The sequence below is a fragment of the Tinamus guttatus genome, unplaced genomic scaffold, assembly GCF_059628265.1.
Source record: "Tinamus guttatus ecotype Peru unplaced genomic scaffold, ASM5962826v1 Tinamus_guttatus_pri_ptg000155l, whole genome shotgun sequence".
NCBI lineage: Eukaryota > Metazoa > Chordata > Aves > Tinamiformes > Tinamidae > Tinamus > Tinamus guttatus.
Genome location: NW_028288689.1, coordinates 1,184,342 through 1,204,714, shown reverse-complemented (window position 1 = coordinate 1,204,714; position 20,373 = coordinate 1,184,342).

The following is a 20,373-nucleotide window of genomic DNA, read 5'->3' as shown; positions in this document are numbered from 1 at the left end:
CCTCTTCCATTGCATTTCTAGCATGTCTGTCTAGATCAGAAGGCCTTCATGGGAACATTTTAATAGCTCTATAGGTTCCTGATTTCATTTGGGAAGTGGAATGGTGCCACGAGGCAGCCTCTCAGATCTGCTGCAGTGAGGAGAGACTGTCTTCATCTTGCATCATTTTACCAAACAAACTTGATCCTCCCTGAGAGCAGGGCCTTTAACCATGGCACATACCATCTGGTATGGTCTGGATGGAAAGGCCATGCCATGCCTAATCCTCACCTGAAATATCTTAGCACAGCTCCTGTGGTACTAACACAGCTATGGCAAGTTAGCATGGCTGAAGACTTCAGTGTTATGCTGCTTATTTTAAAAGATACGTGGTTCCTGTCTCGGGACTTAAATTTTAAAAACAGAATCAGTTGATTTTATTTCCTTCACTTCACATAGTTCATTCATGTAAAACAAGTGGTTGCCAAAAACAGAATTGAGAGAAGCTTCTTGTCCATGGTGTGTTCAGGCTCAGCTTTCCTGCTCTAAACAGCTCATGAGCCCAGCGTGCCCCATTATTTATTTTGGTCTGGGGCGCTGTCCAAGAGTTACGACCAATGTTCTTCTGCTTCTGATATATATGTGCTTAGAGGAAACCCATTTATCTGTCCCCTGTCTCTCTCCCCCAGAGCCCGGATTTCCTTGATTGTAAAGCAAGATAAAGCTGCTATCTTGACTTTAAGACTCTGGAAAGAAATGTTCTCATGCTTTCATTCTCTATTCAGCACATTAGACATCTTTTCCCTGCCACTGGTGATGAGCATGCATTTTTTTTTTTTTTCTTCTTTGAGTTTTCTCTATGCTTATCTAGATGGTTGAGAGGTTTCCCAGTGGAAGATTTAGGACCCTCTTTACTGCATAGAGTAATATATTCCCACTCCTTTGCTTTTGGATCAGGAAGGTCCAACATCAGCATCTTGCCATGTTCTTCATCTCTCTTGAAGTGCAGCTGAGGAACATTAATCTGACACATGCAATGGTCAGATTACAGCCCTGGCTAAACAGTTTGGATATCCAATTTTCAGCTGTATTTATGGTATCCTATGAGTTAGAGGAAGACAAAATGCTATACTGCATTACATAACCAGGGGTAAAAAGATATGGGCTGTGGAACAATTTGCTGCACTTGGCAGAGCTGTTGTTCCTGTTGTTGCTAGGATGGAGAGCCTCTGAAGTCTGCATAGGTGGAGTTAGAGAAGGGAAGAAAAAAAGGAAAACTGAGCGAGAGAAGCTTTTGCAACTGGAAAAAAACATAATAAATCCATGAGCTACGCATAGCCCTGGGGCTTTATGACCACGAGCAGGCATGAGGGAATGACTTGAGCTTAACCAAAGCCGTTAATTACCTGGCTGAGATCAAAAACATAAGTAAGGGAGTATATTTACGATGCACCTTACAGGATATGTTTCAACTTTCTGGATTTTTTTTATTAATTGGTTTGATTAAATAGATTTAAAGAGCCTGGGCAGAGGGTCCTAAATCATACTCCATATTGATCTAATGAAATACTCAATAAATTTACTAATATGGCTCCTTTGCTTTGTGCAGTCTGGAAGGAAATGCCACTCTAAATGGCGATAACTCAATGTGGAGCCTCCGCAGTGACTCATGGCGAGCACGGAGGATGCCGGGAAGAGGCTCTCCTGTGGTTTGCAGGAGGCTCAGGGTTTAATGCTGGTCGAGGCTTCTGCCCACTCTGCCACACACCCAGCTTTCTACCAATTTTCTGTCCTATTGACCAGCTTCTTCCATGGTATTTATTTCACTGAAGTTCACCAGCTTGCTAAACTGTGTGATTGTTCAATATATGGCTCAACTGAGACCTCCCATAGCAGAGCTGTATTTCAGAGGTTTCTGCTTTATAAATACACCACACAATGTGTGGTCTAAATAAAATAAATCCTGCTCAACTCTGAGTAGATCTAATGTAGAAAATGTATGATGTTTATTCCCTCCTGATGCAATAAATTGAGAATGACTGAATGGAAAGTTTGTAGTTTTCCAGTGCTCAGTTATATTGATGAAAATCAAGAGTTTGGGTGAGGACAAGCCCCTCCTTCCCCAGGGCAGAGGCTGTTATCACCCAGTCTCTTTTGCCTGCAGTTCTGCTGGCCCTCTCCAGATCTGACTGCTTTCCTGAGCAGCATGGTCAGCTGTTTGGGAGGGGAGGTCCTTGACCTGTTTCTGTATAAATCAGCTGTATTAGTAAAAACTTTTTAGATGGCCTAAGATACCATGGCTTGCCCCAGCTCAGCTTTGCCGTGCTGTGATCATGCAGACAGTCTAGCTGGCAGATTTGCAAGGTGGTGGAGGTGAAGAAGGAGACTTGAGGTGGTGCCAAGGCAATTGCTATTGCAATTGCTTCCCAAATCAGCATTCCGTTGCATATAGGATCTGAGCTAGTTTACCTGAATTATTTAACTGTTTGAATTTTCTTGGTTTTGATATGTTAATGCCCTGAGAAATGGCACTGCAAACAGATCTGCTATAAGCCAGGTTTAAACACATGTTTTGGCCTTACAGAGCTCTGGCAATCTGGAGATGAATGTCACCAGGCAATGGCAGGACTTTGGCACCATTCTGTGTGTGCCACCATTGCTTCTAGCAAACATCAATAATTTCACTCATGTCTTTTTTTTTTGTCATGCTGGAATACATTTTAATAGTGTAATATAGGTCTTAATTTTTAATCTTCTCTTTATTTTAAATAACAAAGTGAGAACAATATGCTTTTGAACACTGAAACCAAGAGCCAATGTAGGACATGAGGGTTTTCCCCATAAATTAAAGAGACTGCTCAGCTGATCAAACATCTGTGTGATTTCTCTCTCTCTTATTCTTTTTATCATTTTTTTCTCTCACTTTTCCCCTTCATTCTTTTTTTCTGAGGGTGAAATTGATTTTTAACCATAAACATAAATCCTGGAGAAGAGATCCCACTACTGATGTATTTACTAATGGCTGTGAAAATCAGAACCAGAGAGAGACAGGAAAGGAGTAAGATGGAAAAGACATATATTTGGAAACAACTAAACAAGGAACAAATTAAAAAATGCCCTTTGAGTAAAAACAAAACAAACAAACAAAAGAGTCTCCCTTCTGAAGAACATAACCTCAAATCTTTTGTCTGCCTTTATTGCCTCTGCATTGCCCCAACCCCCACTTCCCCGGATCTTGGGAACTGTTTAAACTTCAGTCTGCTAGAAAATAACCCTTGCCTTTAAAGAAAAAGGCAGAGCTTTCTTAGGCTCGCAAAGCCCATGATCCGGTGCTCTAGAGAGGTGCTGGTTCATGCAGCGTGGTCCTCCCGTAAGCTGATTCGGGGGCTGAATCACTGTCACTCACGTTGGGCTCCTGCAGGCTGCTGAGCAGCTGAGCTGGGTGGCACCATCAGTGGTCTCCAGGGCACACCACGGAGGGACATCTGCTTCGGGCAACTAGCCATGGCCCCGGGCTGATGTGTGCCCAACGATCTGTGGAAATAGTTCAAAGCAGAGTCTAGTTTGGACGCTCTGAATCCCTATCCCAAGCAGTACATTTCCATTGCAACAGAACAGTGCTGTGGATCTCCTAGATGGGTCTTGCCAACATTGTCCTAGATAGGAGTAGGATGTCAAGTATCGTGCTTGGGAATGTAGGGACCTGGTCCAGGGAGTCAATGTTTGCCACTGGAAATGAGTAAGTCCTCCTGGAACCAGGAGGGAATGACTGTTATGTGACTTGATCTGGCCCCCAATCTTCCCCTATTTTGTCTCCTCCCACTGTTCATAGGTAGTGCACATAGTAGGCCTGGCGGCGTGCTGTGCTGTGCACATGTTTTTACAAAGCTAGTTCTCTAGTGTCTCCTGACAGCAAATGTTTCATATATTTAGTTTCCATCTTTCTACTCACTGTTTTTCATCTACATAGACAGCAAAATACTGTTCTTTAATTATTTGCTAGGTAGTTATGTAATACCCATGTTACTGATGGTCTTTCTTTCCTGGCTCTTGGTCTATAATAAAATAATGCCCTTCTTCCTTTTCTCCTATAAAGGAACTGTGGTGACCTGGTAAATCACATTTTCTTTTACTTTTAATAGATATTAACTATCACTGATGCATCAGCCACATCCACTGATGGCAGGGAATGGGAACAGTGACAGAGTTAGTGATGCCCTCTCCTTCCTTTGGCCAATGAACTCTTGTCCATCTGATGTGGTACAGCTCTTCTTTTCCTTCTTCCTCTACTGGCTCATTTCTGTGAGTATTAACAAGAGCAAAAGAAATAAAATGAAAAGGACTCCATAAATACCTACACTTTAGGATTTTCTACAAAGGAATCTTAAGTTTCCAGGAAAAAAAATAAAAAGAATAGAATTTCTGAGTTTACAATGCAACATGCAGCCTCTCAACACTTGATCAAATGTTTCTGTTTCTGAAGGTAAGCATGCTAGAGGGCAGGAGGGAAAGAATTGGTAAGTTATCAAATTTCTGCATACTAAAAAAATCCTGCAGTATGATGCTCTGGCTGTGTTCTTGGGACGTGTGACTGCTGTGTGAGTCACCAAGGGATGTAACACCTAGGTGGAATGCGGTCCCCGGGAATTCACTGCTGGCCCGTGAAAGAAGCCAAGAGCTGTAATCAGCTCACCCACTATATTTGCTCCCGCTGCTCGCTAATGAGTGAAGACAAAGCAAACAGCACACTTCCTACTCGATCAGACTGGGATATTTACCTGCAGCTAGTGAGGTCCTAATCAAAATTAAATGGAAACAGGCAAAATTAGCTTGTTAGCATTTTTCTCTGTTAGCACTGGAGGAATGTCACTTTTTGCCTGGGGCAGTTTTGGTCGCTTTGCCAAGAAGGGAAAAGCTATTGTACCAGCTATGTCCCTAAACATTTAGTCCTGGGCATTCAAATGTAGCAGCAGTGATGATATGACAATTCTCTCCTAATGTATGCAGAAAGGAAGGAGGCTGGGGACTGGGCAAGCCAGTTCTTAGCTTGAAGCATAACATAGCTGGCAGCTCACTAGTCTTTTCAGTCTTCTTTGATGCATGGATTTCTATTTTTTTTCTAGTAGAGGGGTGGCCCTTTGTAGAATGAATTTAAGCCAACTGGAAATAGATTTGCTTTTCTTAGTTGTCTTTTCTCCTTTGGGAGTTTTCCCCACAAGCTAAGGATGTGATCCACTTTTTTTTTTGTTTATTATGACAAGCAGCATTTAAGTTAGGCCTATTTCATGTGCTGCTTTCTCCAAAGCAGCTCCAGAGCTCAAAGCAGATTTGTGTTACTCCTCAGAAGACTGTATTTTGAGGAAGGATGGCCAATTGTTTGGGGCCCTGGAACTTGTGAGACCTGTGTTCGATTCCCAGCTCTGCCACCGATTCCCTGTATGACCTTGGAGAAGCCACTTGTTTTCTTTGTGTTTTGTCTCCCTACATGGAGCATGAGGAGAGCACCAGCTCCTGTCTCATGCATGAGACTGATCTCAGCAGATGAGGAAGGGAGATGTGATCTAAAGCTGGAAGCTGGTTAAGCAGATATGCTGATTTTGGAGTGTCTTTTCAGGTGACTAGACTGAGATCCCTCCTATTACTTTGAGGACTTTTGAGTCTGCAGGCAAGTGTACTGAGAAGTGCAGACTTTGTTACTTGGCCTCATCGAGGTAAAGCCATAGGAAGTCAACACTGGTTCAGAAAACCCAGAAATATGGGCTAAAATATCAGGAAATAGCATATATGTACAAGATCAGTGCCATTCAGAGTTAAGGTAGGGAGTCCCTGCGAGGCTTTAACTTAACAAAAAGGGTGTCAGCACTGTACTATCCACTGCGAGAGCAGTGAAGAGAGCAACTGCTTCAGACAGTGGCCAATTGAACTGTTAGTTATATGAGAGGTTTCTAAAATGGTGCTGCCATATCTCGGTGTCCCTGTGTCAATGTCACTGGCACAGTGACGTGGTAAGTTCAGTTCAGCTCACTTCTACAGCTTGCAAACAAGTGGGAAGTAGCTGGCTCTCTGAGAACAAATACAGCAGAAGTGGTCAAGGGACCACTTTGCTGTAGCTGTAACTATTCTCATGTCTTGTAATACCTGCAAAAACATCCTGAAAATTGGAGATTGCTGTACATAAGGCAGCTCTTTAAAGTGTTTTTGTGTGTCTGCCTAGATAACTGTCAACCGCAAGTTGTCAAAATTTTTCACTATATGGAGTAATAAGAATCACAGGGCAATGGAAAAGAACAAATGGAGAGTTTGCTTCCAGATGAGGAGAAGGTTTCTCAGGGACTTTCTTGTATGTCTCAGCACCGAAGCCTCCAGGCTCTACAAGGGCTCCCAAGGCAGAACAGCACCAAGAAACCCGTTCTTTCCTGCTTCTGACTTTGGGTGGTGAGTGAAAGGGTGCAACTGTGCAGACGGCTGCGCCTGAGCTAAAATCTGCTGGGGTCTCTGTGCCCCCTGCAAGGCTAGCGCAAAGGCAGAGGAGTCCCCAGGGCCAGCACGGAGCTGGCTCTTCTAGGCTCTTGAAGGCAAGCCCGTGCCCATGGCACAAAGGCAACGGCAGGTTGCCTTCTCTCAGAAATAAGCCTTTTCTTTAATATTTATCTAAAGAACAATCCTGGAATCAGCACATCCCTACATATTCCCTCTTTAATATGTTTTAAATTGTACCACTGATATAAGGCACTTTTGGAATAACATTAACATCTGGGCTGACCCCGCCTCCCTACCAAGTTTCAGTCTGATGTTAATTAAAACAGGCAAGTTATAAACCCCAGGAAATGGCAGCTGACCCTTGACTATGAATGTAATGCTGTAATAATATGCAGTAAAAAAGAGGCATAGTCAAACTGCTGCCCGGTTCATTCCTGGAGCGATGCTCTTTCTTTCTCGCCGCCGCGCGCTCACTCGGAGAAGTGAGACCATTACCTCACCGGCACCTTTTACGGGCTGCTCGCGGGGCGGTAGTGGCAGCGAGGCAGCCTGCACGCTCTGAATCACCCTGCAGAAAATTAGCCCAGTGTGACAGCAGAAGCTGCTGCTCAGAAATAGGGAAGCTAGTTCCTGGCCACATATGGTCACTGTGGGTCCTGCGATGCTCTTTGGCCCCAGAGCGGCCCTTCTGGCTGGTAAAATAGGGAGGATTGTTATTTTTTTCAGCTAGACTCAGGTGGAGGAAGAAGGTGCTGGGAAGCTCTGGGAACCTAGAGCTGGGGATGGAGGTTTGCTATGAACCTCCTTTGGGGCTGCACTTCAGCTCTGAGCTGGAGCAGCCAGAGGCTGCAGTCATTGCTTGTGCATGTCCATTGCAATAGGTGCAGCTGGGCCTTTTCCTGGTGGGCCACAAGCAGACGAGCCTGGCTGGCTACCATGGTGAGCTGGTTTACTGCTGGGGAGCCACAGCAGGCGGGAAGGGGTCAGGAGCACCGGAGATGCCCCCCGGATGCACTGCCGCATCTCGCAATGCCTAAATGTTAGCCACGATTGGAAGTAATTAGAGAAGCATTTTTGTTGTCATTGGAAAATGCAATGCTGTTGAAATTGGAGTGTTTCCTCTCAAGATGTTGCTTTGTGTTGAACTCAAGCTATGAAGGAAAAACAAACAGAAAACCCTCCCAAAACAAGCCAAGCCAAGCCAAACCCGAAATCCAATGGGCTCGTTGCTTTGCAGCCCCTTTGAATAGACCCTACAGGTTTTGGTGCCTGTGGCACATAAGGACGTAACCCAGCAGCATTCAGAGTCCCATAGAGCAAGCATATCCCAGTGTTTGTAAACAAATTAAATGAGCATTTGAGCAGATACATTTTATCTTCTCTGAGAGCTGAAGAAACCAGGATATGAGCCTCTGAAAAGCTGGTTTATAATGGATACACCCTGCCCCTTCTCTCTTTGAGGCATGGGAAAGGTCAACTTTTGTCCTCTAAAATGTGTCACTGCTATAAATACGACTACATAATTTATTGCAAATTGTTTAGCAAATTTATTGCAAACTATTAATAAACCTCCTTGAAACAGCACAATGAGCGCGTGCAATAAACAAGGAAAATATTTGCTTGATTCAAAACACATTGGATGATGTTAAATTAATGTTGAATAGATACATTTTGAAGGCCTAGAGGGATGAGTGTAACCAGCAACCGGATGCTGCATTGCTTGCCCAGAGCACACATGTCAGAAAATGTCGGGGAAGTGACCAAACCTTTTTGTCAATGGCTTAAAACTGAGATAAGCCCCAAGTGCTTAAATTGGCAATTCTAATAGCTACCTGAATCCAATTCAATTCACAGCAGCTTGGCTTGTAAGGCAATTGGTGATACAGTGTTAATGCCAACTAATCTGATAAAAATTGACACAATGACAACGTTGGGCCATTAGTTACCAGGAGTTTTTATGTCTGTGTAAATCCATCGTGTTTTACAAGGTACAGGGGATTCTGGGAGTCGGAGAATCTTTTTTTTTTTTTTTTCCCGGAATCATGGAAATAAAATAGTTTTGCTGGTGAGACAAACTCATCCTCTTTCCATACGTGTGCTGCCTCGAGAGTGTTAAATGGCAAAATTCATCACAACTAATTTCTATTTGCCGTCTATTAGGCTACATTGTTTTGTCCTCAACGTCAGGTTAAATAATGAACCTCTTGGAATAGAGTAAATTAACCTCCACTTTATGTTCATGTCATTGTCAAATGGAAACATCACTTGTACAAATGAAAAAGATTCATTAGTAAAGCTAATGCATAGGCTCCACTCCAGTAAAAGATAAGAGCGATTGAGGCCTTGTCATAATGCAGTGTTGAACCGCTGGCTTGTTATTTATGATGCCTGCCATAATCTTTGGAGATTATTTTCAGCAATGGTAATTAGCACACAATGCATCAGGAACAATTATGGAACAATGTCTTAGCTTGACAGGTATGCCACCCTGCTGCAGGCGAGCTATGATCCATGAGAAATTCAATCAAATCTGCATGCTGCAGGGAGTTTATTAATATTTCTCCTTCCAAGGCAGTTTGAAAGGCAGCTATGCTTGACCGGCCGCCCAAAAATACTTAGCAGTGTGATATGAGTGTGCTCCTTGTTAACACACGCCTATCTGCACAGAGACTTCCTATGCACTTAGGACTGATTAAAGTAATATCAGAGAGTTTGCTGTTCACCGTGGGGAAGACTAAATTGCTGCCTTTCCTAGCTGGCCACTGGGCCTTATTCAAGGTGGGTCAGTGCTGCTAAAGGAGCTCTGTAATGCAGTGGCAAATTGCTCTGCTGACAGAAAATCCTGTCAGTTTGCGAGAAGCAGTGGGTCTATGGCAAATCCTGCTTCCCTACATTCCAAATTATGAATCAAAGTGTCTCTGAGGATGGCACTTTTCCACTGAATAGCCCAAATGCAGCAGCATGGCACTTTCTTATCTACGCACCCAAACTCTTTAGCTTTTTGTTTTGTTACACTACAAAGGACACTACAAAGCCAGAGAGCATCTTGGCCCTGTCCTGCAGGACCCTTCTCTGGGTATACAGACTAAAAGAACTTCCTGATAAATACCGTTTAACATCTTCCTTGATCATTAATGGACTGGGAGATACTTCATCATCCTCTTTTAATAAAAGCACATCAGTCTGGAAGTGGAAGTGCTAACTGCACATTTCTTCTCATTCTGCATCATTATTTATGATTTATCATTGTCATCCTTTAATAGACATATCATGATTGGGATTTCTTTTGTTCTTAATAATGCTTAAAGATCATTAAAAAAGAGAATTCACATGCACATGTCAATGGATGAAGAGACAACCTTAAAGTAGGGAGACAGTTCTGGTGAATTGTGGGAGGGCTGCCTGGTTGCATTTAGCAGCACCGATCATATTATAAAATCATCAGTCAGAAAGGAATTGTTGCTTTCTGTTTATTTTAACATTATTTTCCATGGGGGCTGCTGCTAGGGGCTGAAAGGCATGTCTAAGTTTTTTCTTTTTTTTTTTTTCCCCTAATGCAAACATTGGTATTTCTGTTGCACACAAGTTCTTTCCTTCCTCTTGTTTGGTATTCAAATGTATGGATGGCTTGTGATGAGGAGCAGGTGGAGGGGTAGAGCAGGACAAAGTGATTTTAAGTCACTCCTCTTTTGTGCCACCATCTGTTCCTGGGCTGGAGTGAAACTGAATGCACAAAAAAGTGACCGGCACCATAACTTTTCCAAACAAAATGAGGATGATCAGGAGAATCCCAAGGGACATAGGCCTGGTGGGGGAGGTCGCACCCTCCTCGTCTCCAGCCTGACAGATTGCTGCTCTGCTTTTCTGCTTGGAACAGACCAGCCGCCATTTACTAATCGTGCGTTGTTCTGCTGTTGAACCTAAAAACCCAGACCCCCTGTGCTCGGTGCTGTGTTAACACAGAACTCAGAGACAGTCCTTGGCCCTAAAGACCTTACAGTTTGCATATAAGAATAAAGAAAACAGATGGATACCACAAACCGATTGCAGAAGCATGGAGTAACTATGAGACAATTATGATCCGTTAAACTATTCAGGTCAGGAAATGCACTGCAATACTATCCTCGATTGAAACACTAGAAGGATGCTAAATGGGCAGAGGGCAGAGTGTAATGATTAGATTTGGGACAATGGATCGAATGTTCTATTACAGAGATTGCCACAGGATTTTTAATGACCACTTGTGATCATGGCTTGCGTTTTACATGCTACTCAAAGAAACTGCATCTTCAGCTGCTTTGTACTTTCATGATGTGCACTTTGTGAAGACCTGTGTGGCAGGTATTTAACCCTTGCATTAATTTTAATGTGATTGTCTGTAATAACCAAGCAGCAGCCAGTATCCAATGGTCACTGCAGCTGGTATTTCCCAGAAGCTCTGTATCCCACCTCAGATAACAGCTTTTGAAAGCTACAGCAATCTTTGCAAAAATACTAGCTGCTTCACAGACCAAAGGGTACTGAAAGGTGCTTGTGTGCAGGCTCAGGATGTTCTAAGAGCATTTCCTTGATGCGCTTGTGTGTCTCAAGCACCTCGTCTCAAGGTGAGAAACCTTCAGAGGACACTAACAAATACTTAACCTGTTTCTAGCTACTACAGTGGTGTCTCTGGGTGCTGTGGATGTGGTACCTGATGAGGAAGCCTGGTGTTTGTTACCACCTGAAATTTATCACGGCCTTCTCCTACTCCTCCATCATCTGCTGCTTTTATTCTTACGACCTCCTAGTTGTGACCTTTTTCTTCCTCCTCTAAAGCTGCATAGAGGCTGTAGAGAAGAGTAGAAAGTGGAAATGTACAGTGTCTGTCCCATCTTCCCCACTAGCATTGCAGAAGACCCTGAATAGGAGTGACCTGATGGAGAAGAACAGCAGAGGAGACTTTGCTCTCCCACCTCATCACTGACATTAGGGCTACATCTGTTCCCAATTTAACTTGGACAGAGCCTTAAAAGGAGTGCAGAACGCACACATACAGAAGTCAGAGATGAGTGAGGTGTGTGCGTGCAGGCATCTGCAATCTTCCTGTGTTGCCTCTGTGCTTCTCTTCTGCCTCCTGTGCAGCACCTGCTTTCTCAGTGCAGAAAAACACTAGGCATGATCCCACAGTGCCCAAAGGAGAAGACTGCTTCACCCTGGGGACTTTCTTGAAGGACTGAGAATGGCAGCTAATGACAACCGACCAAGGTATGTTAGCTCTTTCAGCCCCGTCCATGCCAAGAAGAGTTGAAATCCTTCAACAACTGAGTGTTCAGCTCTGAAGGTGATGTTCACCTGAAATCTTCAGCGATGCTTGATGGTTGCAAACACCTAGTCAATAAGATTGAATGATGATGGCCCTTACAGGCTTGGAATAGTTCATTGGTCAGTGAAAAATGCCATCTGCTGCTAAAAGAACTTGTCCTGGCTACAGGGTTCGCTGTACTTGCACTCACCTCCTCTAAATGCTTGGATTCACTCCAAACTCTTGTAGCTCTCTGGAGTTTTATATCTTTCAATCAGGGACTCAGTGCTCTTTAGACTCATATTAGTCTATATGGGCAAATGCTGACAAAAACTATTTAATGCCTTATACAAGAATTTTCTTTTCAACAATTTCAGCCAGAGATGCTGAGTTGAAGAACCAAACTAATTTCATGTACTTCTCCAACACCCCATTATGACATTTATGACATATCTTTCTGTTTAGAGGGATGATTTTTTCCAGATGCCAGCACATCTAAAACTACCTAATGAGATTTCCACAGATGTAGAGCTTAAAATCATCTACGATATTTTTATTTTTCTCTTTAAGTGATGATGCTTTCCAACTGAAAGATTTCCCATATAAAAGCGCTAGTAACAATTGAATATGTACAGGATTCATAGACAGAGATCTTGTTCATTGGAAGGCAGGCACTGTGTTTGAGTCTTGTTTTTTTCTGCCACTTGATTTGAAAATAGGTTTATTTTCTTTGGTATTGGTCAAGATTTAAAGACCCAGTTTCAGAGCTAGCATTCCAGGTGGACAGAGAGAATCTCAAGTGCTGTGTAGCTCTTCTCAGCAGAAACACCACCTCCTAACATACAGTGGCTTGCCTCATACAATATTATTGCCCATGTTTTACGATGGGGAAAAGACAGTAACAAAAAGACAAAGTGATTTGCCCAGGGTCACCCAGCAAGTCAGTAGCAAAGCTCAGAATAGCACAGGACTCCTCTGTGTTGCTTGGAAAGCATGGGAACTCTTCATTGCCCATATGGACTGCACTACTTATCCTGGACCCCATCCAATGGCTAGCAAGGTCCATGGAAAGCCTTTTACTGCTGCAACTGGAGACTTGTGTTATGTCCTTGTAGGCCCAGTGGAAATGGCCATTCTGCCCAACAGGTGAAGCTCCCCTTTTTTTTTTCAGTGGTGGGAGAATCCTCTGTTTTGCTTGAGGACATTTGGTGCTTTCTCCGTCTTTTGTGTTTCTCTTCTTGTGTAAGATTGTGATGACTAGTGGCTTGTGTGAGGTGGACTCTCCCACTCCCCTCTGCTCCCTGCTCTTCTCTTGCCCAGCCTGTCTCTGTGGGATGGTGGGGAAAACAGGTTGATGAGCACTACCCTACCAGACATGGGACACTACAAGGTACAGAAAAGAGCTGTGAAAATGCAACAGCATGGTTAGTGGAACTGAACCTCAGCAAGGCAGGATTGTCACATCTCTGATAACCTTTGCCTCTGCTGGATGATTGTATTTGCCACTTCTGTTTTTCTTTTCTAATGTAGCCGATAAGACCCCTAGTTTGTCCAGGATCAGGAAAAGCTTCTGACTCCTCAAGAATCATCACCCTAGGGAATATAGAACAAGACAAGAAAAGGACCTTGTGTTATTCCATGACTGGCTCTGGGCCTATTGGCTTAGGGGAGATAGCCAGGATACTGAGACATGTGAAAGTTGTTTAACCCTATATTGAGTGGGTGTAAGCCTTGCTATCTACTCCTTTCCTGCATTTCCCTTGCCTTCACACAGAACAATTATTATATTCATTCAGTGAAGAATGACCCCTATTACAGAGAAAATAAATTGCAGCATTGTCTGGAAATATTTAAGTTAAAACTCTCTCACTCTGGTAAGAGCGGAACACCCACAACCGAGGAAAGGAGGCCAGGCCGTTCCAGCGCTGAACTCAGCCTTGCAGATGTCTGTCACCTGTTTCTAAGGAAATGTGCAAGTGTTTGGGAAAGAGCTGGGCTTCGTTGTTATTGTGGGAATCTGAAACCACTCTGAACTTTGCCCTTCTATCCCCTTTCCAAAGTTCTTTTTTAAAGAGGAGGAATTGTTAGGCTCATACTTCACTAACTGGTTTGCATTAAGAGCTCTATTCTGCAAAATGCCAAGTGTTCTCAACTCTTGCCCAAGCCAAGGTTGCTCAAGCCCTTGCCAGAACTGAGCCATAAGATTCAGATTTGAGCTATAAGTTAGAAAGTCAATCTCCGGCTTGCGTTAGCTGATCTCTTCAGAAAACGCCCCCACTGCTGGCCTGGGACGGATGTCATTTGGCACGGCACATGGTGCTAATCCAAAAGAACACACTGTACCTGCAGCAGCTTTTCCATTTGTGGGGCCTATTCCTCTCGCCCTAGTAGGCAGTGTGCTGAGCAAGAAAGCAACGGCTACCATGTCCTTTATTTGCTGTTGGGGACTGCTGCATTGCTACACATTGGTAGCAGGAGGACACCCATATGACACTCATCAAGATGAATCTACCCAATTTCATGCCACTGCTATGAAGGAGTCTCTCGTTTTCTGCTCCAGCAAAATCAGGTCTTGGAGGAGCTTTCAAGGACTTAGATTTGTGGGGAAAGCTAGACTGATTCCATCAGTAGACTGATTCCAATACAAGTTCATGGCGGAGTGAGTTAGGTGTTATTTTACAGGGGAGGTGCCCCACATCTGGTTCAACCCCATGAATACCCAGTTTCATAAAGGTCAAGATAATCATCAATTGTATTGGGTGGGACTGCCATCTGAGCTCATTTAGGATCCAGAGGCATGTTCATGTCCCAGCTGAAAAAGCTAAAGCCAGCTTGAATGTCTGCCTCCTGCTCACTCAGTGGAATGTTTAGCACTAGAAACCATCTTGAAGAGGGTGTAAATATCTTGCACCTTTGTATTTTGTGTAATAAAATCGTTCCTGGTCAGCTACCCTGTCAGTTAAGAATTATGCATCCACTTCTTTGCATGATTAATCAGATGTCAGGACATATGTGCTCTCCCAGCATATCATCCTGTGGCAGGCAGTAGAGCGTTTACAAATGTAGAAAGAAAAAAAAAAGCAATAATAGGAAAAAGAATTATTTTTATGTGTACTTGTCTTAAGACATATTTTTCCATTCAGTAATTTGAAAAAAATAACCATCTGGAAAAAATCATATTATGGACAAGGCGTGTCATGACATTTACAGCAAATATTTTTGCTGTTAGTATCAAAACCAGCTCTTTGCTCTATCAAGGGCTGAATATTCGTATACATATAAATGTTCAGTAAATAAAAGGGCCTCTGCAGAAACTCAGCACTGGGCAATCTTGCACTCTCAGCATTCACATTCCCATTTGTTTATACTTCTTTCAAAACCATATTTTTTGCATCTGAGATGTAAGTGCCTGTAGTCCCTTTCCCTGTGCCCTTTTGGTCTCAGGAGAATGACGTTAAATGGCACTGCCGTAAAAAAAGTTCTGATGTAAGTAAAGGTATCAGGAGGCTACCAGGTCAGGAGCATAAATGAGGCAAAATTTCCAAAGAAATCACCAGGGTGATTTATAATCATGGGCAACCTAGTTCAGCGGCAGTGAAATGTGTGTCTCAAGTACCAGGTTTTGAGAGGACAGGTAGGGAGAAACCAAACAGTTCCTGCTGTCTTCTAGGCCCTGCAAGCCCATCCTGGCCAGCAGTGCGTGGGGCTGCCTGATGACGCTCCTCTCTGCAGCATTGCAAGTCAAAGGGTTGTGATGAATCTTGAGGGTAAGGTATGGTGCATGTGAGGTGTGAGCCTTGCTCAGAGTGTCTCCATGGAGGTGAGCTGCCCAATGCATCCCCTTCACAGAGCAGTGCTGCTCTGCTGGCTGCTCCACCCCAGCATCACTCAGCCTCGGGCTGCCCCGGAACAGGCTGGATGTGTCCTGGTGTCCAGCATCCCACCGCATCCTCTCTGCAGCCCTTTCCAGGGCAGCATCTTTCTCATGAAGAATATACCATGAAATGGAGAACCAAAGTGAGATGCCAGCCATGGTGGCAGGAAGCAAGAAATGATGGTTTTGGAGAATGGGAATGGGGCAAATACCTGCCAACCAGGTATTCCTAGACCATTCTAGGTCGAGGTCTTCCATTCCAGACCTCTGAATGCATGGGTTTCACTAAGGCTAACCTCTGCTTGTCCAGCAGCACTGTAATGTTCCTTACCATTGCAACACCCATTACTTTCCCTACTATAACCATATATCATGGTCCTTAAATGTCTCTCTAAAAATATAGCTTCAAATATTTAATCAAACTATAGACAGGCTAATATTCATATATTTCTTTATTATTGTATTGTCACACTTTTCAAACCTAAAATATTCTAGAAATCCTCCCTTTGCTTTTTGCAGAATTTGAAGAGTACCTACTATTTTTTACAGGCTATGTACTTCATAAATATTCCAGCTACTTTTAGGTATAATGTTGGTTCTCAAGATCTCATGAACATTCTCCTAAAGTGTCTTCACAAAACATGGAGGTAGTAGACAAGCAGCAGTTCTGTTTAGCCCGGCATAGGAACCCTGAGTGTGCTGAAATCTCCTTGAAACAGTAATGTGGATAATTCTTAATTGCAACATGTTACTCCTTTGACAGAAAGGTGTTTTTTCTCTGAGAGGAGGGTCAGCTGGAATGAATCTTCTTAACAAAAATCAATTCCCCAAAATTTGAAATCAGTTGATGCAACTCTCTTTGCAATTCAGTTTCTTATTAACAGGCCCAACCAATCAGCTGCACGTGCTCCCTGTTGCTAAGTTGCCTCCATAAACAAATTGATTAATTGATTTTTTTTCCCAAGGCCTTTTAGTGTATAAGCAGGTCAGGCAGCTATGATTTCATTTTGCTCATCTGCTCAGTGCTAGCTTTGTAAATCAGTTTGGGATCTGAGTTCTACGTCTCAAAGATCAGTGGTGTCATCTACAGGCTCAGACTGTGAGATGGACCCAAAGACAAACGTCGACTTGCTGGTGTGATGGAGAAAGAAGAGAGAGGGTGACTGGATGTCAGTGTCAGAGGAAAAACCATCTGCACTCTGGATTTGGAGTACCTGCATCCAAACCTACCCTTATGGCCTCTGGCCTAGGTTGAATCTAGAAAAACAGAATGAGTTTTTTAATTTGGCTGCTTCTTCCAGCTGCTTATGAGTGAGATCTTGTCTGAAAATCTGTCAGAACAGGCTAATATTAACCTGCTTCCATGATTTGGGGAAAAATTCTGGTGAGAACAACTTCTAAGATTTTAGATACATCACGAAAGGCCTTGGATTTCCGCTTGCTTTTAAGTCTGGTTTAATCTCACCTCTACAGCAAAGCTGCCTTTACAGATGACTTCTGCATAAAGGGCTTTTATTGAAGAGAGCTTCAATTCCTCAAGAATCTCTTATGTGTTTCTGACTGGCTGCACTATTTCTGTGTCTGCTTTAAACATAAGTCTATTTTGCCCAGCACATTCCTGCTTGAAAATTCAGCACTGTATTTTCAAAACCTATGGCAGGCAGCAAAACAGCCGACATACCATGCAAGCCTGCTGCAGAACTGTTTAAAAGTCAGAACACAGGGATAGTCCCATAGCACACTAAGCAGAATTAAAATGTACATAAAATAAAAATAAAAATAAAGGTATCCTAGCTCATGCATTTCCCCCAAAGTGTCTCTGAGCCTGGTGAGCCACCTTCACTGCAGACAGGGACATCATGGGTTCAGGCTGCTCAGGGAAACAGCAAAGCAGCAGGAGGAGAATTTTGGTTTACTGCTGCTACCAGCTCTTCTCCCCAAAGCCCTTAATTTGGGAGGAAAGTTGATGGCCTGTCCTGCTGCTACAGCTTCTAAAAAAGAGGAGATGACTGGGGAACGTGACACTGCAGAAGATGAAACTTCTGGCCATCACGACTGCAGCAGAGAGAGAGATGGCACAAAGGGCTCACTCAGGAGGTGGCATAGTCCCAAGAAAGGACAAATGAAGCCCATCACTTTGGGAATGGAGAAAAAAGCCTTCTTTTGAATGGGAATGGAGACATAGGCTGAGTGGGCTGGCCCACAGCTGCCTCATATTGGTAAAAATACCAAATGACTTTTGGCTGGCCATATGCAATCCCTTTTAAAGCTTCCTCCAACTCACCTTCTCTTTTCTGAATTGTGGGATGGCCAGAGAGGTAAGAGAAGCAACTTGTTCTATTGCTTAGGAAGCTTGTTACCATTAGTGGATTAATTTCTTCAAGGCAAAAGATCTCTGGACTCTTGTTTATGTGTTTACTTAAAGCAAATTGAAAAGTTGTTATTTTCAAGCACAAGCTAGTGCAAGACCAGTGCCAAGGGCTATTTCTCCTGTGGAAGTGTGAAGATACTACATGTGTGTATCTTGTGAGCTGGGGAGCCAGCTGACACAGCTAGAAGGTATTTGAGGAACTGGTACGATGAGGTTGTGCCTATCAGAAGGTTTGGTAAAGAGATTAAAGCTAAAATGTTTTAGCTAGAGGTTGGAGTGGTTGTGTCTGGGATTTTTTGTTGTTTTTGTAATTTTAAAAAATGTAATTTTAAAAAATGTGTATTTCCTGAATCTGGTAATGAATAACAAACTGAGTATTCACTGGATATTTTGGGCTGAAGACAACAATTCCAAAACGTTAATACTCTGTATGCTCTTTCATGTATTTCTTCTTTCTTTTCTTGCTCTATCTGTACCCAAAGAATGCAACAGCATCCACATTGTGCAGGAGTGGGTCCCTTCTGCTTCTATTTTTTTCTTTCCCTGACCTAAAGGACACTTTTTTCTTTTCACAATTCTTGCACTGTCTACAAACTGAAGGAGTGAGACCAATTAGGGAAGCACCTGTAATTCAATTTCATGTTTAGTGGCAAAACAAAAAGGTGTGGGGAGGGGCGGGGAGAAAGAAAAAAAGGGTGTCTAAAAAAGACCCCACATATTTCAAACTAAAAACTTCTCGATTTGGGGGTAGAAAGTCTGGGATTTTTTAAAAGCCATTCTTTTTCTATTTGTTTAAATCAGTTCCAGTGCTATCAAGTTAGCTTAGAAACATGAGTGAAAGAGTCAAGAGGTTCAAAATGCAGCCTTTTTAACAGTAAATTGAATTTCCAGAGGATTTCACGGTTTCTGGTAGAGAAAGATTGATGATTTTGGAGAGTCAAGATTTGGACTAGGTTTTAGGTTGTAAAGCTGAAATCTTCTGAACTTTCTTTCTGTAAATTTTGGCTCCTGAACAGCAAACATCTCAATGCATTGTCTCAGTTTGCAAGAGCATCACAAATATTGCTGCTTTAATGAGCTGCGACTTTTCCCGTTTCAGGTTAGTTACAAAACCAAAACACCAGTGGCTCAGCTTTGAGGCTGAACATATCCCCAAATTTGGAGGTGCTAATCTTCAGGATTTTGTCTTTTACCTATCTCCAGTCAAAATGTGTTTCACATGACTTCATTGCTTGCCTAAGCAAATTGAAGGCAGTTGCTTGTTTTTTGTTTCTTTATTCTCAAAGTAATTAAAAGCTAATTCTCTCCATGCTGAAAACAGTACTCTGAAGTAGAAAAAAAAAAAGTTTTATTAATACCAAGGCTTTTGTTATTGATCCTAACAATACAATTATGCCTCTGTTCAAGGTGATTCAAGGTAATCATGGCCTTTCTCTGGGGATCTGAAAGCCCTTGCCAAACACTAATTGAATATCTTGCCTTAGAAAGAAGATGGGCTGAAGCTTATGCACTGTAGTAAATATTACCAGTGCATCAGCTTTAAATATCTAAGTAGGGCATAGCAATGCCAAGGGACACCCGCAAACATCGCGCTCTTGCACAGTGACTTGTTGAGTGATGTGCTGGCCTGGATGCTGTCATGGAAACTTCCTGTGCAGGCCTCTCTTTCTGACAGCACATACCTGCCCCAGAGCAGAATGCAGAGGAGAGACCAGTCCGTATAGATTTAGGGGGAGGAAAACAAGCTCTTCCTATTTCCTTTCGTCCTTTCCCAGGCTACCAGCAGCAGAGTCAGGTCATCCCCAGGACATGACTTGCTCTTTCTACCACCGGAGGCAGCCAAGGCCTTCCCTGAGACTTACTGCCCTTTTTGTCTTGACCTGTAACCACTTTGACCCTTTTATAGGCTTCTTCTCCAAACTTAAAAACTTTTCAGTGTCAAAGAAAAGAGCCTTAAATGGTCCCTTCAAATGCCAGAACATCGAGCTGTGGAGAAACGTAGCATGACATTCAAGTCTAGGCATGTTTTTCCTTTAACTTCCTTTTTCATCTCTAGAGGAAAGAGGGACCTTTTACTATGGGTGTTGGTGGGTGTTCATTTTCTTTTCAGAGGTAGGGCACTAACTCTGCCATCCCAGGAATGCATGACCTCTGTCCCTCAAAAATAAGACAGGCACCCCCTGCTCATCATCACTGATCTTAAACTTTACCTCTGATTAGTGTGTCAACAAAACAACCTTTTCTTATGCCACTCTTTTAAATGCTGGACATGTGTCAGAAAGACATGGGCCATCCATATCTTATCTTACATTAAGAAGAGTTATCCAGAAATGTACCTTCATTACTGCGACAGTCATGTCAAAAAGGATCGATTTATTGTCAACGCAT